The 24,988-nt window shown below is 35.6% G+C and overlaps 1 protein-coding gene across 41 annotated transcripts in view; it reads left to right on the forward strand.

The window, feature by feature from the left end:
- Window positions 1-24,988, forward strand: part of Zbtb20 (zinc finger and BTB domain containing 20) — a 795,965-nt gene that overhangs the window by 480,013 nt on the left and 290,964 nt on the right. For 4 of the 41 annotated variants that reach the window (XM_058572830.1, XM_058572826.1, XM_058572833.1 and 1 more), the window contains exons 1-2: window positions 12,804-24,206; window positions 24,848-24,972. The exons of 34 other annotated variants lie outside the window; for them this stretch is intronic. The gene's annotated coding sequence lies outside the window, so the exon portion shown is untranslated. Of the gene's footprint in view, window positions 1-12,803; window positions 24,207-24,234; window positions 24,973-24,988 lie in introns of those variants that run through there. 3 more of the 41 variants (XM_058572834.1, XM_046425153.2, XM_058572850.1) reach the window with 2 other exon arrangements.

Raw genomic sequence — 24,988 nt, forward strand, 5'->3', positions numbered from 1 at the left:
TATCTAAGGAAATTGCCAGGTAAAGACAAAAAGTAAATAAATCCTCACTTAATGGATAAATAATTTGATTTCTCCATATATAATAATATTGAAGCATAAGAAGAAATATATATTGGAAATATAATAATAATATCAAAATAAAATAGTTTGGTTCTTCAGTTATACTATCCATTGCAAAATAGTCTACTATTATTCAAAATCTAGTTTAAGAGGACACACTGCATTTACATGACTCATTATTTCTCCCTCAGTCAAAATATTTAAAATAACTTTGATCTTCAGCAGTTCTCCCCATTATAAGCTGATATTAGCCAGAAAGATACCAAGAGAGAAATTGCTAAAACTATAGTTGACAGTGTAGTTTTCTCTGGAATTAACAAATGAGACCAGTTTCTGGATAGTGCTATTCTCACCATTTGCCTGTATAATTAACTCTATTTGTTAGTAATGCTTTAGATTATTATTACAGTTTTGAAGTAGATAGTAAATAAACACTTATAGGAATGCTTTGTTAATATATATGTGTTAGTGAACAGTGAATAGTGAAGAAAATTTCTATAAGCAAATATGAATTACATAAAAATATATGAATTCCTAAAACAATGGACAATCTTTGGTATTCACTCACCATTGTAGTCTCCCACAATTTATTTTTCCAAATAATATCATTTTATTTTTATATGGGTAGCTTTTACTGTAGTTTCACAGGTATTGGAGCTTAAATATTTATTTCAACAAACATCTTAGAGGTTTATGATGTCTCTGTACATAATACACTGTATTATAAAATAATAAATGTATATTATTTATTGTATGCTATTGAATAACCATTATCCTTAGGGAAAGAAAAAAAATTTAAATTTCTAAATTAGTTTTTGGTATATTTTTTCATTTCCAGAGCTAGTTAAATCATTTAAATTATTTCCTAAGTATGCTTTATTCTGCCTACCCACAACTACATAATTCTGTGATATTAGGGCTTATTAGTCCCATCTTTATGTGTTACTGACCACCTTAGAAACATCAATCATTAGACAGAAAATGAATGAACTACAATGATAGACAACTATATAGATGAATCATAACAATATAAAGTAAAAATGATTTTAAAAATCACATAGAACATAACATTTTATAAAGTTAAAAGCAATCAAAATACATGTACATATACAATACATAATATATGCATATGCACAAATATAAATTTAAGAACACCTATAGAAGTGATAAAACTACATGAAATGGAAAACAAAGAAATAATAAAAATGAGACAGGATGATGATTATTTTACATGAGGAGAGGCAAGAATATAAGGTGGGACAAACTATACAGTTAGATTATTGTAGAGTTCCTAGCTCTTATGTCGTGGACTTAGTTTTCTGGTATTTATTACTTTATTTTTTTAAAAAAACTGCATGAATAAAAGTGGGCCAAACATGAACACAGAATGACTATGCAACAGGTACCAAAGATGAATAATCCAATTTTTTTGCACTCAAAGTACCAGCAACAACAACAAAATGGCCACACTCAATATGTTAGTTACCTATTACAGAAAAAATAAATTACCTCGAAACTTAGTGATTTAAAAAATAAGTGTGTGTTATCACTCAGAAATCATCTCATGTAGTTAGGAATTCAAGTGTGGCTTGGTACAGTGGTTTAGGATCTGGCATGATGTTACTGTCAAGATGTGATCTGAGATTTCAGTTTTCTGAAGGCTCAATGGGGCCTGAAGTAGTCTTACAAGATGTCTCATTCACATGGCTCAAAAGTCAGTGTTGACTGTTGGTTTTGGTTCCATAGGATGGCTAAATGCCCTCATGGCATTTGTTCTGCTTTCCCCAGAATGAGTGATCCAAAGAGTAAAGCAGAAGCAGTAATGTATTCAGTAGCTTGGTATCAGGCATAACATGTTATCACTTTTTCTGTATTCTGTTCTACTTTGCTGTATTTTGTTCATCAACACAGACTGACCCTTTTACAATGTAGGTAGGATTACAAAATAATGCAAACACAAGAAACGGATAATCTGGGACACCTTGGAAGCTAGTTACCATAGAACCCAATTCACCTTACCTTGAACACCTAGTCTTTTTATTAACTTACCTCTTAAATTCCAAATAGCCCTCCTATTCTACTCTTAATGGCACTGGCAAATTTGCTCTTCTCTAGAGTTGGAATAGAAAGGAATGACTTTCTGCTTTTGATATAATAAAACACTAGCATTCTAATTTCAGGCATTCCATTTAATTTTTTACAAGTAATGCATTAGCTTTTTCCTGCATGTGCTTTCAATTGTGTTGAGCTGTTTTGGTTTTTATTTTTGTTCTCTGATTCTAGAATTTTTCATTTTTACCTTTCTAGGCTTCATTTTTCCTAAATATCCTTGGAATTATTAGTCATTTTGTTACTGTCATAGATTTTTCCCAAAATATTTATTAATTTGCATAATTTAAAGTAAATTTATAAATTTGCATAATTAAAGTTTTTATATTGTTCACTTAATATTTGTCCAGATGGTCAATCTTGCACTCCACAAATATTTATAGAGAACCAATCATTTGCCTGAACGGTAGAGTCTCATTTTCAAGAAGCAGAAGTGGAAGGAATAGTAGTAAAAATGTAGAGAGAAAGGAGTCTTATAAGGGGAGGTAAGGGCAAAACATAAAATAGGAAACCAAATTAAAGAATTGGAAGGATTCTCATCTGTTAAAAAAATGCCCTTCAATTTGAAAAAACTGTGCTTCAACCATGCCAATTTAATAATTGAACATTATACTCAGAGATCAACTGAGACTCAAATGCCCAGTCTTTAAGGAAAGAGTTATGGAATTTCAACACCTCTGGGAAAGCTCTTTGCTCCTCCTTATGAGTGAGATACCTTAAAATGGTGACTCACTGATTTAATGTGTGACCTAAAATATGATCTAAAAGTATGTAGATTTATGTTTAACAATAAGCAAAATTTACCTCGTACTTTGTGGATAACTGAAAATTTGCCACAGAAATAATCCCTTTCCCTCTGTTGCATTATTACTTGTCAAAATGCATTCAGTAAATAAACCCCAAAGGATCAACTGATTAAAGAATGTGCAACATAATATTCACTGCCTCCCTGGGTCCTATGTCAGTTGCCAGCCCACACTTTCAAGAAAGAAGTTTGCTGCAGAGAGTTAGGTTTGTTTGTTTTCTTCTTTTTTCCTTATTAGACTCATTTCACTAATAATGGAAAAGGAAGAAAATTATTTAGAAGAAGCCATCAGCACAATAAAATAGCACATGGAACAACTAAGGAAAATTTTGCAGCCTCAAAGGAGGAACATGCTTAAAAGAATAAGCATGTTCCAACCATATGTTTTCATGTAATAGTTTACAAATGTGTCCAACCACATAAAAACTAAAATTAGCCATTTGGCGGCAAAGATGACCCCTTTCCTTAACAGTGAACAGTTTAGCATATTTATTTTTCATAAGAAAGGAGAGGTGATTAATAAAGTTACAATATGTCATAAAATATTTTTCCTTGAATTTCTGCCTAGCTAAGATGTGTAACTTAAGTCAACTGAAGTCTAATTCAAATTTTGCAACCTTTTCAAATTTTATTTTTGATTGATACATAATAATTATATTTATGGATATAGATGATGTTTCCATACCTGTATACATTGTCTGAAGGGTTGAATCAGCAACTTTTTGATGTCAAGTCATGTGACACTGACACATGGAGAAATGGTGTGTTCTTCTGAAACTGCTTACAGTATGTTCTAGGATTATATTCCAAAATCTTTGAAGTGAATGACTAGTGAGACAATGAAAATGGACTGGGCCACATTTGCTTCTTCCTCTTGGAATTCATTTATCAGCTGAGCTTCAAACCTGGGAGGTTGAACCAGATTAATGTTAGAATCCAAGGTCATCAAGTTGTACTGGAAGGTAGCTAGAAATATTTCCAAAAAGGAGTAAGCTCAATTAACTAGTTATGGCTAAATATTTAAGAACTTGACTTTTGTGGGATTCCAGACTTGTTCTGATCTTAGCAAGCCATTGTCAATCAGAAAAAGTGCTCATTTTGTGGTACCTTTGCTACTGCCACTCTCCTAGACAAACTTCAGAATACCATTATGCTATTACTTCCCACAAATGAAGTTTCTACATTACCATCTCCAGCCACATTTCTCCAAAATTTCCTTTTTTCCACCCTGAGCTATTTGTCATTCCTCGATTGCCAATATCAGTTAAGTGTTGATCATATTCTAGAACATCAAAGTAATTAACAATAAGGTGTGAATGAGGTTTACAGGTTCACAAGGGAAATTTGCATTTTTAAAGAGGGGCCTGTTAAGCACAAATGAACTTCTAATAGATGGAATGTGTGAGAGAGTTGTTTTTTGTTTTTTGTTTTTTCCCCAGCCCTGTTGAGACATCAAGTACAGTCTGGTTGGCTTTCTCCCTGCCCCACACCCCCTCCCTCACAGCTTCTTGCCAATCAATCTACCCTACCTTCTTAGCCATTGGAGTATATTTCAAAAGCAGGCTCATCAGATAAAGAGTTAGGTGATAGAACTTTTTACCTTTGTGAAAACCTATGTCCTAGAGCCAGTCACTTTAGTCAGAGTAATACTTCAAAAAGACAAAAATGCCATATGTAATAGGACTAGCCTTTTTACCTGGTTAATTATTTGGATGAAGTATAGTTTATGAGAATTTTTCTCATAATTACCAAAAGTACTAAATAAGTGTCATAGAGTTCTTTTTAAATAAAATTATTTGGTTATATTTATAAAGATGAAAAATTAAAATTATGTTCCATATTACTTTTGATGTCTGGTAGACTAGAAGAATTAGGTCTGACTACCCAGATTTGGTTCCAACCAAAGGATTTAGGATTTCTGGGGAGGGAGGATAGAAAAAAAACCATATATATCAGCAAGAAAAGAGGAGCATAGAGATCTATGAATCTGGTTTTCATTTGTTTTTTAGAAAACAAGTTATTTTCACTAACATCTAACTAAAATTCAACATTTTTAATTACTTTTTAAAGTAAATTTTTATTGGTTCATGCTAACTATACATATAGTGGGATTCATGGAATCATTATAGCATATTCATACATGCACGTAACATGATTTGGTAAATTTCACCATCCATTTCCTCCTTTTTCCCTCTCCTCCATGCTCACCAAGGCCCCTTCTTCTAATCTACCAGTCTCCCTTCTATGGAATCTATTTTTAAAATATGGCTAGTAAATGGAAAATCTTGCAAACCTAAGAACTAGTGTTTCTTCTCTGCCCATCCCTTCCTTCTGAGAAAAAAAGTTATCTATGTCAGAAACCCATGACCCATTCACAAAATTTTGACCAAAAAAATTCTTTATTTTTATTAATTTTTTATTTATATATGACAACAGAATGCATTATAATTCATATTAAACATATAGAGCACAAATGTTTTATATCCCTGATTGTATAAAACGTATATTCACACCAATTCATGTCTTCATACATGTACTTTGGATAATGATGTCCATCACATTCCACCATCATTTCTAACCCCATGCCCCCTCCCATCCCCTCCCACCCCTTTTCCCTATCTAGAATACTTCTGTTCCACCCATGCTTCCCCTCCCCTAGCCCTCTATGAATCAGCTTCCTTATATCAGAGAAAACATTTGGCATTTGATTTTTTGAGATTGTCAACTTCACTTAGCATTATCTTCTCTAACTCCATTCATTTACCTGCAAATGCCATGATTTAATTATCTTTTACTGCTGAGTAATATTCCATTGTGTATGTATGCCACATTTTTTTAAACCATTCATCTACTGAAGGGCATCTAGGTTGGTTCCATAGTTTAGCTATTGTGAATTGTGCTGCTATAACATTGATGTGGCTGTGTCCCTGTACTATGCTGTTTTTAAGTCCTTTGGGTATAGACCAGGGAGAGGGATAGATGGGTCAAATGGTGGTTCCAATCCCAATTTTCCAAGAAATCTCCATACTGCTTTCCATATTGGCTGCACCAATTTGCAGTCCCACCAGAAGTGTATGAGTGTACCTTTTTCCCCACATCTTTGCCAACACTTATTGTTGTTTGTATTCATAATAGCTGCCATTCTGACTCTAGTGAGATGCAATCTTAGAGTGGTTTTGATTTGCATTTCTCTAATTACTAGCAATGATGAACATTTTTTTCATATATTTGTTAATTGATTGCATATCCTCTTCTAAGAAGTGTCTGTTCATGTCCTTGGCCCATTTATTGATTGGGTTATTTGTTTTTTAGGTGTTTAGCTTTTTGAGTTCTTTATATACCCTAGAGATTAGTGCTCTATCTTATTGTGAGGAGTAAAAATTTGCTCCTAAGATGTAGGCTCTCTAATTCACCTCACAGATTGTTTCTTTTGCTGAGAAGAAACGTTTTAGTTTGAGTCCATCCTATTTATTGATTCTTAGTTTTAATTTTTGCGCTATAGTAGTCTTATTAAGGAAGTTGGGGCCTAATCCCACATGATGGAGATTAGGGCCTACTTTTTCTTCTATTAGACACAGGGTCTCTGGTTTTATTCCTAGGTCCTTGATCCATTTTGAGTTGAGTTTTGTGCATGGTGAGAGATAGGGGTTTAATTTCATTTTGTTGCATATGGATTTCTAGTTTTCCCAGCACCATTTGCTGAAGAGGCTATCTTTTCTCCAATACATGCTTTTGGCAGCTTTGTCTAATATAAGATAATTGTAATTTTGTGGGCTAGTCTCTGTGTCCTCTGTTCTGTACCATTGGTCTACCATTGGTGCCAATACCATGCTGTTTTTGTTATTATTACTTTGTAGTATAGTTTAAGGTCTGGTATAGCGATGCCACCTGCTTCACTCTTCCTACTAAGGATTGCTTTAGCTATTCTGCGTCTCTTATTTTTCCAGATAAATTTCATGACTGCTTTTTCCATTTCTATGAGGAATATCATTGGGATTTTGACCAGAATTGCATTGAATCTATATAGTGCTTTTGGTAGTATGATCATTTTGATAATTTTAATTCTGCCTATCCAAGAGCAAGGTAGATCTTTCTATCTTCTAAGGTCTTCTTTGATTTCTTTCTTTAGGGTTGTTAAGTTTTCATTATATAGGTCTTTCACCTCTTTCATTGATTTCCCAATTTTTTGAGGCTATTATAAATGGGGTAGTTTTCTTTGTTTCCCTTTCTGAGGATTTGTCACTGATATACAGAAATGCATTTGGTTTATGGCTGTTGATTTTATATCCTGCTACATTGCTGAATTCGTTTACTAATTCTAGAAGTTTTCAGATGGAACTTTTTGGGTCTTCTAGGTATAGAATCAGCTCAGAACCAGATGGATACACAGCCAGGTTCTACAAGACCTTTAATGAAGAACTAATACCAATACTCTTCAATTTATTTCAGGAAATAAAAAAAGAGGCAGCACTTCCAAACTCATTCTATGAGGACAATATCACTCTGATTCCAAAACCAGGCAAAGACACATCAAAAAAAAAAAAAAAAGAAGAAGAAAGAAAGAAAACTTTAGACCAATATCTCTAATGAACATAGATATAAAAATTCTTAATAAAATTCTGGCAAATCAATTACAAAACATATCAAAAAGATAGTGTACCACGATCAAGTGGGATTCATCCCAGGGATGCAAGATTGTTCAACATACGGAAATCAATAAATGTAATTCATCACATCAGTAGACTTAAAGATAAGAATCATGATTATCTTAATAGATGCAGAAAAAGCATTTGACAAAATACAACACCTCTTCATGTTCAAAACACTAGAAAAATTAAGAATAACAGGAACATATCCCAACCTCATAAAGGCTATCTATGCTAAGTCCCAGGCCAACATCATTCTAAATGGAGAAAAATTGAAGCCTTTCCCTCTAAAAACTGGAGCAAGACAGGGATGCCCTCTTTCACCACTTCTGTTTAATGTAGTTCTTGAAACACTGGCCAGAGCAATTAGACAGATGAAAGAAATTAAAGGGATACACATAGAGAAAGAAGAAGAACTCAAATTAGCACTATTTGCTGACAAAAATTTTCTTTACAGATGAATTTCTCTTTACCATAATATGTTGACTATTTCAATTTTTGACAAAATTTTTGTACTTTAAATTTCGATATTTTATCCCTTGATCTCAACGAGGAAGATTCATAGTTTTTTGTTTTTTCTAGAATTTGTGGGCTACCAATATCCACACACTGGTGTCACCTAGAAATGTGATGTATCTGTGTGAAAAGAAGGCTATAGTGAAAGACCCCTAGTCCCCCATGCTTGGCTAAGTGTTTCTTCAGTTAATACAAGTTTTCTTAGAAGTTGAAAAGGGAAAAGTTATCTTTATTTATGAAAAGAAATAATAGTAGCCATTAGTGACTTTTAGTTTCCACAGTACATAGTTCTTTCATTTCTAGTCTTTAAAATGTCCTTAAAGTCATTTTAGGTGTTAACCATAATTATGTTCACAGAGATAATTTGAATTTGCCAACAAATAATGGAATTAGGATCCACAACTGAGAAAGAATTTCATGTCAAATCTTGTGCTTTTTTTCCCTTATTAGAACAAATCTTAAGGGAAGATATACCTGCTTGTATGAAATTGGGCTAAAAAAAAAATACTACCTAAAATTAGAAATCCTAGATATAGAGAGTTCATAGACTATGATTCTCCAGAATTATTCTAATCTTGAAACTTTTAAATGATGAGATTCTCCTAGTTTAAAATATTGGGATTAAAATAATAAGGTTTTAGCTTATGTCTATTTACAAAGGTGACCAATCTTGGCATTTTGATTTTTTCCTAAAGAAAAGGTTATCAGTGTAAATGTTATTATAAATAACTTTTGTTGAGCTTGTAGACAGGGTAATCTCATAATTTATCATCTAAACCAGCATAGCATTGTGAGTGAAAGTGGCCACTATTAATAACTGTGCCTGGGCAATTACAACTGAGACTGGTACTATCCTGGGTAAACTGAGAGATCTGACCACCCAACTTAAAAGACATAATTCTGTGTCTGAGAATGAGGTTGTTTCAAGTGAAATAAGTTCAATAGGATGAAAATCCATATGTTCTGTGTAACTTGCCTAGATTCCACAGACCCTTTGAATGTGGTTCCTAAGCACTGTGAGCAATCTTGAAAATTCATTTCCATGCTCTGCCCACGAGATAGCAGAATGCTGGGGCATCTATTCAAGATCAAATCAGAAGGAAGAGTGCCACCTGCTGAGAATCAACCCCCAGATTTTTGTACAACTTGGGGACTCCAATTAGAACTGATTATTCACAACCCACATTCTCAGACCAAAAGACACATTCTAAACAATATTCCCCAGGGACCTCGGTCATCTTCACAGGGATCTACATGAAAACCATTGAACCAGTATTTGAAATGTTAGAAAGGAAAATCTGTTCAGTATTCAGGTAGTTAACCTATCTTTACAGCTGACCAGAAAAATATTTTATAATGGGAGACTCTTAAATTAGCAATTGATAAAAAGAATTAAACTGCTTAAAATGGGTTTTTATACCTCAAAGTTAAATTTGACAGTGCCCAACTGTGCTTAATCTTCAAATGTCCTCATAACAAACATTTTTTTTTTCTTTGAAAACAGATATTATTTGTGAGAACATATTGCTGTGTGCCACTCATGTAATATGCTGTCTTCCAACTCTGCCTATAAAAGGCTGTATTGAAAGATGACCCAGGAGTGTTACACTTAACAGAGTAACACTATCAGGAAAATGATAAAGAATTTACCAATTATTGCTAACTATTGCTGAATTATTTGGCAATCTTTCAAATTAGATTACTTCTCCTTGTCCACGTAACTTCAGAAGTATTTTCTCAGTTGGTGAAAAGTTCACGTTAATTCGGTTTGTTCCTGAAAAAAATAATGTCAGTTTTCTTGAAACTTTAACTTTTATTCGAGGTAGAAAATTTCCCTGCTGGAGAGCAAGTTGCAGCCTGGAAGTAGTAAAATGTCTGGGAGGGGAAAGGAGGAGGGGAGTGAGGGGACTAATGAAACTTTTTTGTGGAATAGTTCACAAAGGAATACAAGATGTGTTACATAATGCAGCCCTTTGTTTGTGGAGGCTCTGACAGAATCCTGTAGTTTTAGCTCAAGCTAAATGCTGCCACCAAAGTCCTGCCTAACTCCGGGCAGCTCTGAGTCTTTTTTCCTACCTCCTGCCATGATTACTCTGGCTTCTGATTAAATCACACCTTGTGTTTAAGGTCACTAACCTAAAATGACCCAAAGCTACTTATTTCTCTCCTCAACAGTTCCCTAGTACTTGTAATATTTGGAAGGTTTGAAAATAGCTTCTGTCTCAACTTATGTAGTCTTTTCTCCAAAAGCAAATGCTATAATAGTTTCCTCACTCATGGGTTCAAACCTCAGGTGAGAGATTTTGGAAGCTAATTAGCATGCTAAGGAGTCTGTAGCATTTGGGTGAGTCACAATCACACAACCCTTTAAGCAACAGAGAAAAAAGTCTTGTTGCTAGGAATATTGGAAAGAATACATATTCTGTAGACAATACTGTCTACTCCAGCTATAATATTTTTTTAAAAAATGGAAATTATTGTGTGCTATAAAAACTAAAATAGAATTTATGAGGAAGGTGGAACATAACTGGATTACAACATAACTAAAACAATCAGCTTGATAAAAGAATAATGATAGTACACTCTGAGGGAAGAATAAAAGCTTAAAAGCAAAAACACCTTTGTTATATATAATAAGTAGCCACTACTTTTTGAATTCCTTTAATCTTTGGAGATAGGAAGTGAGGTTTATTCCAATTTTCCCCTACTGTCTCACATAGTAGATACTTATTAAATCATAATAAGTTTATGAGTGAGATTCCAATCTAGAAGTTAAGCTATGATTTAACAAATCATAGAAATGATAGGACAACGCACTTAAAACTAGGGCATACTTGGAAATACCATGATAAAGAGAAACTAATGTAGTCTGGCATTACTTCCCAGAATACTTATTGGGAAGTACTCGATCTTAGGATGCCTAAGCAAGATGGAATGAGGAATAAAGGTTGGGATACCAAGTTAGTAATTTGAACTTGATCTTTTAAACCCCAATTATATTCCTGGAATCAAGTTTTTGTTATTACACAAGAATACCCTCCAACAAGCCCAACAGCCATTAGAAGCATCATGCCTGTAGCTGTCACTTGCTCCCCTTTCTCCATATTCTGTTCTTTGTAATCTCTAGAGATTCCCATTGTTAAAAGGAGCTTTGGGAAAATGAAAAGCAGTCTGTTGCAGATTACTACTTTACAATAATTGAAATTTACATTTACTCAAGTTTCTGTTTTAGTCCAGAGAATTCTAATCAAGAGGTGCTAGGTAGGCAGATTGTTCTATTATCTTAATGAATTGATCCGTTTATCAACTTATGATGCTCTTTCTCACTTGTGACATTTGATTTACTAAGTCTATTTTAGTTGCCATTTTCATGGAATATACTTTCCAACCTTTCACTTTCAGTCCATGTGTATCCCTAAAGCTAACGTGATTTCTTTCAGGCAACATACTGTTGAATCTTGTATTTTTATCCAGTCTACCAGTCTTTGTTTGGAAAATTTAATTCCACTTAACTATTAATAGCTAAGGATTTATTTTTGCCATTTTGTTAATTGCTGACTATTTTGTTCTTCCTTTGTTCCTTTCTTCCTCTCTTGTTTTCCATTGTGATGGGGTTTATGTTTGTTGCTATTGTTTATTAGTGGTATGCTTTCATTCTTTTCTGTTGTATTTTGTGTACCTACAGTCTTTTATTTGTATTTACCATGAGGCTTATGTAAAACAACTTATAAATTATGTCACTCTACTTCTAAAGCTGATAACTAATTCAATCTCATCCAAAAATTCTATTCTTTTATGTCTCAGTTCTCCACACTTCACATAATTGGTGTTGCAATTTACATTTTTTCTACTATGTATCTATTATTAAATTATTGTAGTTATGGTTATTTGATACTTCTGTGTTTTAGTGTTTATCCTGTAGATGAATGTGATTTACACACTACCATTGTAGTATTAGCAGTCTTCAGTATTTGACCTACTCTACTTACCTTTCCCAGTGAGTTTTCAACTTTCACATTTTCATGCTAATTATCATCGTTTCATTTCAACTTAAAGAAAAATTTCAGCATTTTTTCATAAAGCAGGCCTAGTGGTGATGAACTCCCTCAATTTGTGTTTGTCTGGGAAAGCCATATCTCTCTTTTGTTCTGGAAGGACACCTTTGCTGGGTATGGTATTCTTAGTTAGCAACTTTTCTTTCCAACACTTTGAATATATCATCCCATTCTCTCCTGGACTGGAAGATTTGTGCTGAGCTAGTCCTCTGAACTTCTTACAGGGACTCCCTTGAATGTGAGGAGTTGCTTTTTTCTTACTACTTTCAAAATTATCTCTTTGATTATGTGTTGCTTTGGTATAAATCTATTTCCTGCCTTTCCTCTTTCCTTTTCTCTCTCTGCCTCCCTCCCTCTCTTCCAGGACTCACATTATGTATTCATGGTTTTCTTGATGGAGTTCCATAAGTCCCTTGGGCTTTTTTCTACCTTTTTTTCCTTTTTGCACTTCTGACTTCATAATTTCAAATGTATTCATGTTCACAATTTCTTCATTTTGTTTGCTCAAGTCTGATTTTGAACCACCTTAGTGAATTTTTCTAATTTTTGTATTCTTCAGCTCCAGTATACTGATTGGATCTTTTTTTGAATCAATGCTATCTCTTTATTTAATTTCTCATTTTGTTCATGTATCTTTTTCCTGACTTTGTTCAGCTATCAATCTTCATTTTTTTTGACTCACTAAGCTACTTTAAGATAACTATTTTTAATTATTTGTCAGTCAATTCACAGATTTCCATTTCTTTCAGGTTGGTTATTGGAGATTTGTTTTCTTCCTTGCCTTGTGTTATGTTTTCTTTATTGTTGATATTCTTTGTAGGTTTGCTTTGTAATTTCAGCATCTGAAGAAACAACTATCTCTCTCAGTCTTTATGGACCAATTTTGACTGGGAGATACCTTCACCAGTCAGCAGTGCTTCATATAAAGCAAAATAGAGACCAGCCCCTCAGGGAGCATACTCTAAAGCTAGAATGAGGTCCCTTTCACTTCCTTTGGGCCTTTCTGGAAGAAATTCTTGCTTCTGCGTTTTCCTCCAGTCAGTCAGTGCAGTGTCATCTCTAAAGGGATGCCTGTCCCTTTTCTTTGTTGCTAACTGTTTCAGGGGACTGAATATGGTTGGTTGTTCAGGGATCACTATGGGATGAAAAGGAAATGGAACTCCACAGAGGGTTCTCTAAAATGCTGGAGATGAGGTTCACATCATTTCCTTCTCTCCTTCATGAGTGAAAAGCTTTACTTTTGCACATATTCCAAACCTTGCAAAGTAGCACCAGCTGTAGGGAGTCACTTTCCCTTTCCTTTGTCCCTAACTGACCCAGGAGAGGAATCTCTGGGTCAGCTCTGTATAAGGGAAGACCAAAATCAGTTCCAAAGCGGTTCTCTGGCTGGTTATGCCAGGAGAGCATCTGGCCACACACTCAAATCTCACTTTTTGCCCCATATGAGAAATCATGGGCTGAAGCTGTCTTTTCAGTATTGAGCTAAACTGGTTTGAAGGAGGTAATGACATAACATAGTGATGTTGCTCTTCTTACCCATATAAATGCATCTGCTCTTGGTATGTCTCTTCTAAAGTACTTCTTCTTAGCTAGAATCTGAATTTCTTTTCAGGATATTTTAGTTTCAACATCATTATTGTATATGTATTTCTGTGACAGAATTAGAAGTAGAGTTTGTACTGCTCCATAATCCTAATGTCATCCCTATTGTTTGTAAGAACTAAATTTTACCTGAAAAAATATGCCAATAACAAGCCAATAGGCACAATATTGAGATGTGCAACCTCCATTGCTTGACATTTCTGGCACACCCATGGTCTATAGCCATTTAGTGAAATTCACTTGTTAATTTAGGCTTCAACTTTCTGGGTTAGGTTAGAATATATCAGATAATTCGAGCTGAATAGTGCTTCTTATTTTAGACAAAAGAAAATATATCTTGTTCTAAATGAAAATATATCATTTTCAGTGGCAGATCTTTACAACCACTCTTCCAAAGGCTTATTAATATTGAACTTCGGTAAGTTTCTTAATTTATTGGAGCCTCAGTTTTATCATCTGCAAAATGAGGTAACTGAACATGGTCTCTAGTTACTACTTTCAGCTCTAAATTGTATGACCTCATTTTTCAGTTCACTTCAACAAATATTAATGAATGGAATACTTACTAAGTGCAAACCAAGGAGGTAGAACCTGAAAGGATATAGAAGTGCATAATGTAATCTTTTCATGCAAATAGCTAATAATTTGATACATTCAAGACTGACATAGGTATTCCCCAAAACATCCTAGCTCCTTATGTTTGATGTATCATTTAGGAATGAGAGCATATGATTTATTCCTAAAGGGGAGGAAATTCACTCCTTTGTTAGTGTTTCTTATATCTAGGTTTGAAGAACAAAACATGGTGCCTGAACTATCATTTTTATAATATTGTTCATATGTATCTTACCTTCATTGCTAATAATTTAAATTATCCTAGAACCATTAATCTCACTCATCCCAAAAGTAACCCCGTACAGCTAGGAAAGGATAACTTTCTTTATGTAGTCATTCCTCAGAAATCTTGATCCTGAATTTCTTGGAGTTAGATGATGTTCCAGAGAGTGAGAACAGGTGAAAATCTAGGAACCATACCTCCAAGATTGCATAGCCAGCTTCCTTTGTGTATTATTTCTTTTAGCAAGTTCTATAGATCTGATTGCTAGAGCATCTTTCACAGTTGATCCTTTCTTATCCCCTGTCCAAACAGCAGCCTACCCATTGATGATTTCAATAGGAAAAAAAAGAGAGAGAGGAAGAATGAAATGTTTGTAACAACAGATGTGCTTATGCAACCAGTGATAAAATGATGTCATGTTTCAGTCTTTGGTTTATATTAAGGTTAGAGCTGAAAAAAAATTTATGTACTCCTTTATCAGTCTAATCTATAAATATTTGACCATAGACCTAGCAACTGTAATAAACCTGCTCTTTTGCTAGGTGAGAACATCATTTTAAATATGCCAACATGGAAACTGCATCAATTCTCAATATCACTAGAATTTTCTTAGCCTGTTTTTGAAAAGCATCAGAAAGAGAACAAATGTAGTTCTTTTTACAAATTTTGAAAGAAGATCCCTACAAATCAGATATTATGTTTTATTCTTTATCTAAATCTTCCTGGGTAGTAAAGAAGTCATATTTGTATTTGGTCTTGTGGTTTCCTTAGTCAAAAAATTTGCATCTAAAGCCTAGGAAAATGTTCTGCCCGCACAGTTGAATGTTTAAACAGGTGTGTGCCTCATTGGCCTGGCTCAGGAAAGGTAGTCTTCTCCTTTGAAAACTTCGACATTAAGAGAATGCTTCTTGTGCCAACTTTCAGGAGTGCTTACGAAGGAAATGTCAGGTGATGCTTAAGTCTTTTTACCTGGTTACCAAACCACTTGCTTCCCTCCTCTCTGTGTTCTCATGAAGAAATTGATTTAATAGGTTCAAGATATTATTAAATACATTCTGCATTAATATTATATGTCCTCTTTGAATCCAAGTGGCAATACAATAGAATTTCATTTTATAAATAACACCTTTCAAGCTAACACCACAGGGCACAGTACAAAAGAATCAAAATAGAACACAAATGCTGTAATCAAATGCAGACCCCAGGAAGGCTGATTAAAAAGGCATGTTGCTAGTAAGAGCAGCCGACAGGGTAAGTATAATGGGTCATTGCAGAAAAGCCAGCTGAACAGAAGGGTGAACTAAAATAAAATGGACTTGCCTGCCTGGTTCACAGGGATTTATGACTCTCCTTTGTCATCTTCTCCTTTAGGACTCAGCAACTGAAGGGAAGAGGCATGTGTATGTGTTGGAGGGAGGGATCAAATGTAGGGTCCTTAAATTTGTAATCAGTACTCACATGAAGCACAAACAAAAGAAAATCCTAAGGACAACCACCTGCAGCTGGCAGAGGAGCCTACAATAAGATCTCGAGATGAACCAGGGAATATCACTAGTTTTCAGAAAGCACAATTGTGTGGAACAAGAAGATCCATTCTAAATGGTGAGGCCAAGCCTAGGTGCAGATGGATAGATGGGTAAGACAGGTGTTTTAATGATCTGAGCCTCACCATGGTGTACTATTCTCTACCAACTAGTTTTTATGCTCTCAGCCTCTCACAACCACCATCCTTGTCTAATTTCAGGGCTTTGTGTTTTTATTTTATTTTTTAAATATCAATTTTTAAACTCTTTCATTTTAGTTATACATGACAGTAGAATGTATTTTGACATATCATACATACATGGAGTATAATTTCTTATTCTTGTGGTTGTATATGATGTGGAGTTACACTGGTTGTGTATTCATATATGAACATAGGAAAGTTATGTCTAATTTGTTCTACTGTCTTTCCCATTCCAATCCCCGCTCCTTTCCCCTCACTGCCCCCTGTTCAGTCCAGTGAACCTACACTCCTCCTACCTGGCATATTGTAAGCCAGCATTATTGTCTCCAGTTCCATCCATTTATTGGCAAATGCCATAATCTCATTCTTCTTTATGGCTGAGTAATATTCCATTATGTGTGTGTGTGTGTGTGTGTGTGCGTGCACGCACATATGTGTATGATATGTATACACATCTATTCTGGTGCCAAAGCAGCTAAAACTCAGGTAATATCACCAGTGCTATAGTATCATTCATATATATCACATTTTCTTCATCCATTAATTTATTGAAGGGCACCTAGGTTGGTTCCATAGTTCAGCTATTGTGAATTGATCTGCTATGAACATTGATGTGACCATATAATATACTGATTTTAAGTTCTTTGGGTATGTGCCTAGGACTAGGATAATTGGGTCAAATGGTGTTCTATTCCAAGTTTTCTTAGGGATCTCCATACTGCTTTCCAGAGTGGTTGCACCAATTTGCAATCCCACCAGCAATATATGAATGTACCTTTTCCTCCACATCCTTACCTACATTTATTGTTATTTGTATTCTTGATAATTGTCATTCTGACTGGAGTGAGATGAAATCTCAGTGTAGTTTTAATTTGCATTTCTTTAATTGCCAGTAATGTTGAACATGTTTTTTTATATATTTGTTGACCATTCATATTTCTTCTGTGAAGTGTCTGTTCCATTCCTTTGCACATTTATTGATTGGGTTATTTGGTTTTTTTGGTGTTAAGTTATTTGAGTTATTTATATAAACTGAAGATTAATGCTCTATCTGAGCTGCAGGTGACAAAGATTTTCTCCCATTCTGTAGGCTCTCTCTTCATTGTCTTGATTGTTTCCATTGCTGTGAAGAAGCTTTTTAGTTTGATACTATCCCATTTATTGGTTTTTTTTTTTTTAACTTCTTGCGCTTTCAGAGTCTTGCGGGAGAATTTGGTTTCTAAGCTGACATGAAGGAGATTTGGGCCTATTTTTTTCTCTAGTAAGGGCTTTGTGTTTTTAAATCTACCTCTAATTACATAATGCAAGTTTCTGTCTCTTTCTTAAAAGAATAAAGAAATTGGGCAGAAAGAGGGAGGTACTTTGGAGTATACCTCCCCACCTGTATATACAAAACTAATTCTGGAAATGATCACTATGTACCTTGAGTTGTGAGCCAAATTGATCACAACAGGGATGATTGTTTATTTAATATTGAGGGTAGAACAATATTGGGAGGCATTACAGGAAAAATTCGCTATTAAATATATCATACATTTATTAAAAAAAATAGTAACATATAGTTAACAGCTCCCAAGCCCTCTGGGGAAAAAAGTCATAAAACAAGCAAATAGTGGTTCTAGAGTCAATTTTAAAAGAAAGAGAAAGAGAAATGATAACTGGGGCAATTTTTACTTTTCTCAAGGGTATTTGTAACAACTCCACTGATTATCCACTTAGTTGAAATTCTGGACTAGGATCACTGATGCATTAATTTAGGTCAATAGTATTCTGTACATCTTTTTCTTAAGTACATTATAAACATTTAAATATAACATATGTAAGCAGCACTTGGGGGAAAGGGTTATTATTCAAATATTAGTACTGTGACTTTTTAAAAATGTCTTAAGTAGATTTTTGTTTAATAGCCTCTTATTATTATCCTTAATTCTGACTTATGCAAAGAGAGTTAATTTATTAGTAAAGGTGAACAACATTGCAATAACTTGAGAACACTGGATTGTAATTTCCAAAGTGAGTTAGTTCATAAAGTATGTGAGCAAATTATAATACCTGTGCCAGTTATCAGTGTCTTGTCTCTCAGGTCTAAATTTGACAGTCCTTTTTGCTCTATAAAAATGTATCTTGAGTCTTTTAAGTATTTTTCTTTGCCAGCTGGCATGAGGGTACTTGTCAGTACAGGCCATAGAATGAGAATGTAGAAGGAAAAGGTCTTCCTTCCCAGTTCCCAGGTTCTCCTTTGGTAGACTCCTGCAGTGTGTATGGTTCATCCAGAGCCTGGCTTCTGTACCTTCAGCAGCTTCTCTGGCATCCAGCTCCTTACCACACAAGCTACCCTGGAGCCTAGCAGCTAAAGCTCAGTTAGTATCACCAGTACCTGGCACTCAGCAGCTTCCCCTAGCTCTTACCTCACATGCAGACATCCACCCACACCAGGGTATGTACATGTGTGAGATAACACCCTTTGGATAGCATGTCCTGCACCCTTACATAGAGATTTCCAGCATAGATGCTTCCCAGCAACATCTCTGGTATTCAATGAGTTATAGTCATGCCTTATCCAACAAGGTCTAGATTCCAGCCTAGAGATAGCAGGGGCTCTTCTTTTTGTCCTTCAAAGTCTGGATCCCCATCCAGGGATAGAAGTACAAGTAGCAGTTTCTCTGTTATTTGCTTTTCTTATATTGTTTAGAGTTCTCTTTATTTCTCACTAGCTCCCCCATTACTTTAATACCCTATTATTTTTTTTTAATTTTTAAGAAATCTTTTTTTTTGGTCAATGGACACAATACCTTTATTTTATTTGTTTTTATTTTTATGTGGTTCCGGGGATATAACCCAGTGCCTCGTGCATGCTAGGCAAGCACTCTACTACTGAGCCAAACGCGGGCCCCCTATTGTTAATGATTTTTAAACTAAACTGTTCTGTTCACATTGCTGTGTGTTTTCTCCGTCCTGAGGACCTTGGCTGATATATACCAAAATCGTATTAAAACAATCTGTATTCTTCAGGAGTAAGAGAAAGTAAATATGACAAGTCATGTCTTAATAAAACGGGTTAGTAATGGTACAATGTGCTTTATCTAGAGTGCACTCTTCGATGACAAAATGCTTTAAGAATTCGATGCTAGATTTAATGGTTGTAAGATAATATGATGCAATATATTAGCTGTACATGTAACTTTAAAGATCTATTTTTTAAAATGTTTTACTTGAGGGGCTGGGGTTGTGGCTCAGTGGTAGAGTGCTCGACTAGCATGTGCAAGGCCCTGGGTTCGATCCTCAGCACCACATAAAAATAAAAATAAATAAAATAAAGGTATTGTGTCCAACTACATCTAAAAAATAAATATTAAAAAAAATTGTACTTAATTTTACGGTGTTTGTTAAAACATAATCCATTTATAAACAGCAAAAGTCTGAACTCCAAATCATTTGTTGATCTTGAAAGTATGTTGTATAATAATAATTATATAAAGTGTATTTGTAGATTATTAATGCTAGAGTAAGAATGATATTCATCATATATTGAGAACCCAGAAAATTCTCAGCACTTTATTTTATTGGATCCTCATAGCAATACAAATGGATACTGTAATCATCCCCCATTTTATAAATGGGAAAAAAGACATTTGGGAAGGTTAACGAAGTGACCTAAGGTAATACATATAGTAATATTTAGAGCCAAAATTTGCACATGGATCTGCCTGTAAGTCCTCGACCATAAGTATCTGTTTCCAGAAATTGAAGCAAATGACAAGATACCTGTAAAAATAAACATAGAATATTTGGTTTTTGTTTGTTTTCATCAAAGATTTAGACCAAAACAAAACTGAAGCATCCCTGGAATGTACAGCACACCCTGAAATATTTCTGATTTAGCTAGCCTATTACTTTTACTTAACCAGATATGGACAAACTGAGTGAACACTGGCTATCAAATCCCCAGAATCAAAGTGTTAACAGTGTATCAGAAATGCAGCAGCCTTTATTCAGAGCTGAATTGAAGGCAGATGAAATATTAACAGCAGTTCTAGCAGCACAAAATGAAATATGAGATCCTGTATCAGAAATTATTAGTAACCTGTTAAAAGAAATGCTGAAAAATGGCAGTTACCAAATTAAAACTGGGAAACAGAGCCCAAATGGGAAATTTCAAAAAGTTTGGAGGAAAATAAATGACAGATTGTCCTCTTGGCTCTTATTACTATGCCATCCTAAATCCTACTTGGCAATGGATGGTGGAGGTGAAATAAGAACTGCATCACTGCCAGTGCTGGTCCTCAAATTTGTAGTCCTAAGTGTCTGTGATGGTGTCTGGGATTGATTGGAAAAGTAGTTAGAAGTTGATAGCTTTTGAGCTTTATCTAAATTGAAGAGTCTGGAGACTCTTATTATGAAAGGCTTCCTCTCATTTGTGAATTGGCCCCTTTGCTCCACTTTTGGATGGCTGACTTCCTCCATGCAGAGCTACACTGAATGTTCTATGTGGGAAAGCTATTCTCCTTAAATGCCTTCAAATTTAAAGCACTATCTGGATATGTTAGTGTTTATGATTCAAAATACTAGCATCAAAAGAGAGAGAGAGAGGATACGAATACAAAATACCAAGCAGTAAATGAAGGAGATATTTTTCCATCAGTAACTAAGAGCAGAAAAATTGCTAGAAGCTGAGTTGTTGAGCATTTGATGCCAGAGGAGGGGGGAGGAAATGAGCTATAGAACCATCAGATCTTAGTGTTGGCAGAGACCGTGGAGTTCATGCAGTCCTACCCTATCATTTTTCAATGAAGAGACTGAGACATGGGGAGTTAAGGGACTTGACTTGCCCAAGACACATAGTTGTTTATTGACAGTCATGCCAAAAACATTTCCCAACTCCCAATCTGGAACTCTGATGTTCAGCCTGCTACTACCATCCTGTACTGTAAATTAACACTAACCCAGCCTGGAACATAGAAGAATCCAGCATCTGTGGGGAGCAAGAAAAAGAAATGCATTTAAAAGTGGAAATCAGTTGTGACTAGTTGGCCAAACTTATGCAAGCCATTTTGTCAGTTTCCTTTCCAGGCCCTCCCTTAACATGAAAGAAAAGAATTTGGTTATAATCCCCTAAGGTTTATAAGTATGTGTTCAGGTTTGATTTGTTTGGAGAATTCTTCTGCATACAAGTTACCTCCAGGTATAGACTAGCTTGTGGGTGGCATTGCTATTGATCCCTGTTATTTACTTGAGACTTTCTTTCTCTAGCTGTGAAATTGCTTCAGAGTCATAGTGGTGTGTGTGTGTGTGTGTGTGTGTGTGTGTGTGTTGGGGGTGGAGCTGTTCTTTCCATGAGACACTCTTGTGAATCAGAGTTGCTTTAAGATGTAAGAATTATCCTCTCTTAACCCTTATATTCTGCTAGCCTCCTGAATAACTTGGAACATTTTGGGGACTTTTTCTCAGGCTCATGAGTTTGGTGAAATAATTTTTCTTTATTTTGGAAGCACAGAATAGTTTGAAGTACCAGTGCCACAGAAGTTACAATAAAAATGCCTCAATAGAATTCCTTGTAAAATAGCAGTACAGGTCTTTCAAACCAGTCAAATATTTTTCAGAATAGGGCAACCAGAAATAAGAGAATCAGAGAATATGATGAAAACTACAGATGGAACACTTTGCATGAAAAGTGATTATATACAAGAGAGGGCTCAGGAGTGGGTAGGGATGGAGTGGGAAAGGAAGGGTAACTGAAACAAGAGAAGATAATGCTTGACCAGGTCTAGTAAAATATTCTCTGCCACAACCACTGTTCCATGAAGAGATTGAGCCAAGAGGCCTGAATAAACTAACCTTAAGTTCAGAGTTGCCATTATTGCGGGAGGCATCAGGGAGAACACATCCGGACTCGTGTTACACAGTAATCACTGCTGGGTGTCAGCATTCATCAGCCAGATGGTCAGACCCACAATTAATCAATTAGGCTGGGATGATCAACTGAACTAAGTTTTCCCCTTTGGTTAAAAACCCTCATCATGCGGTCAAGGCCAATAGTACTTTTATCCTGTTGCTTTTGGAGAAGCTTCTAAAAATTCCTCTTTCAGGCCTCTAGTTACTGGACATTGTTAGGCTCCAACTTACTTTGACAACATAGAGACCCCAAATCAAGGTTTCCACATAGTAGATTATCACCATCCTGTGTGTTCAATTATGATGATTAACATACCACACAAAAATAGGCTTTTTAAAGCAGTGTTGTAAGCAGTGTTATTTGACTGATGTTACTGGTCTTTGAACTGGTTCCACTCAATCCAATGGAACAATGAAAGGGATTCTTTTACTGGGAACTTATAAAGATGATATAATAATCAAACAATAACAATAATAGCAACTCATGACGTATTCACCATGAGACTGATACTGCTATGACAGAGATGGATAAACATGAGTCAGTCTATAATACTTCAGTGATGGTGAGAACATTACTTACATTTCAAAGAGAAGGCAACTGAGGCTGGAAAGTTCATTAAATACTTAATAAAGATATGTTGAGATGATTCAGTACTATGGGATGAAAAACAAATGATTTTCTTAAACATATATATTTATGCATCCCAAAGATAACAATTAGAAATATATCATAAATTTTCATTATCTCTCTTCAAAGAACATTGAGGAGTTCTTGTACTCATCTTTCCAGATCTGTTGATCCTATTCTGTTTTCCAAGCCCCTCTTCTCCATACCATTTGATTGGGTATTGCTTTCTTCCCTGTTTCAGTGTCACCACCATTATTTGCAATAATTCTCAGTCTCCACCCTAGCATCCTTAGCTAGATATGGTACCTTTAATTATGAGTGAAATACCAAGAGTTTTTGTAACTTGACTTACAGGGCAATTGCCTCCTCTAAAACAAAAAGTGTGGCACTAATTTTTTTTTTTTTTTTTTTTTTTTTGTGTATGTTGAGCCTGGTTATTTCCCTCGGAGTTTCATTTCCACTCTCTTCTAGCTATATTGCAGTACACATTACAAGGAGAGAGTTTTAAAAATCCTGTTGGTGGGAAACATCACTTTCTTAATGGAAGCCTGTACTGACTTCACTAAGTAAAATGTGAACACAAGTTCTAAGTTCCTTTGTGTTTCATCATTCAGATTTCTCCCAAGTTTTACTTAGAGAGTGCTCCTTTTTAACCATTTTATGCAGATTATTCAAAGATGCTACTGATCCACCACTTTGAGATATTAGGCTCTTACTAATATTATTTATGAAGAATGTGACTTCTCTTGCTATCTAACTGCAGTGCTTTGCTTTTTATTTGCTTTGCTACTTGCCAAATTGAGAAAGCAATACCAAGATGCCAGAAGAGTATATTGATCCCCACCATTTCTTACTTCAAGTTTGAGAGCACATGGGAGAAAAGCTAGTCCAGAAATCTAAGGAGCATCTTTTCTCCTCCAAGGCTCCAGCAGTATCCTCTTCTTCTGACTGTGGTACTCTGTTTTGCAAGCATGTTTTCTCCTTGCTACCCCTTTTTCTAGTCCTACAATCTTCCCCCTAGAGCTGATGAAACACTTACATTTTGACCTGCAGGATCCCTATGGACTGCAGAGTTGAGCCCTGCCATCCAGACTGCCTTTCTGCTTCATTTTGCTCCTGACCTAAACCCCCCTGCTATTCCAGGCCTGGCCTCTCATGACCAGAGACTGCTGACTCATCCTGGCCTGTGCCAAGCTGTGCAGTCGCTTAGTGATGTGGACAGGAGTCGAAAGACTAGAATGAGATCACTGAACTCATTTCACTTGTTGCTTACGGTACAGTCCAGCATGAGCTGGAAATGTAGGAACCTCAGCCTCCCGAGCAGAAAGAGTAAGTAGATTAAACACACCGCATCACCAAGTCCTCAACACGAAGTGGACGGGTGGCGGGCGGGGGCTTGCTTTATCATGGCCGTGGCTAGGGCATTCCGGTTCATCAGGAGTTTTCCTTTGTCCTCTCTTCTTCCTCTCCTTCACAATTGCACCCTTCCCCCCTTCCCTGAACTTCCCTTCTGAAAATGTCCGGATGGTACAGCAATGATCTGGGCAGAAATGAAATTTTGCTAATAAGCAGCCTCCGCCAGAAACCCTGGAACAGTAACACTGCTGAAACTGCTTAGTTTGTCTACTGGGAACTCACATAAACTTCCCAACAGAATTCAAGAGGATAAGAGGATGAGAAAAGCTTTTTTTTCCTCCTTTTTCTTTCTTCTCCTTTCTTTCTTGATCCTCTTTTTTTCTTTCTGTTTTAAGGGAGGTAGTTTCAGGAGACATGGCCGCATTCTGGTGTGGTGTAAAGTTTTCCGTCAGGAGACAATAATGTACATTCCTCTGGCAGGACGGGGTGGGTTTTTTTTGTTTCTCTTGCTGTTGTTTATTTATAAGACATTTCCTCTCAGTTAGTGGAAGTTAGATCGTAAGAGGCTCCAGTGATTTTCCTTCCACCTCCCCTCCCTAATTTCTGTGCTTCAGCACTCTGGAACACTGTGAACTCGACACACTAATCAGAGCAGGGAGCTAACAGCCAGGCCTGGACGCTCTCAAGAGACTGTGCTGATTCTCAATCGTCACTCCTTGGATCAGGAACCACAGTCCTGGTGAGTGGTGAGGTTC

The sequence above is a fragment of the Marmota monax genome, unplaced genomic scaffold (genome assembly GCF_021218885.2).
Source record: "Marmota monax isolate L192 unplaced genomic scaffold, Marmota_monax_Labrador192_F-V1.1 WCK01_AAM20220418_F8-fsc00119, whole genome shotgun sequence".
Lineage (NCBI taxonomy): Eukaryota > Metazoa > Chordata > Mammalia > Rodentia > Sciuridae > Marmota > Marmota monax.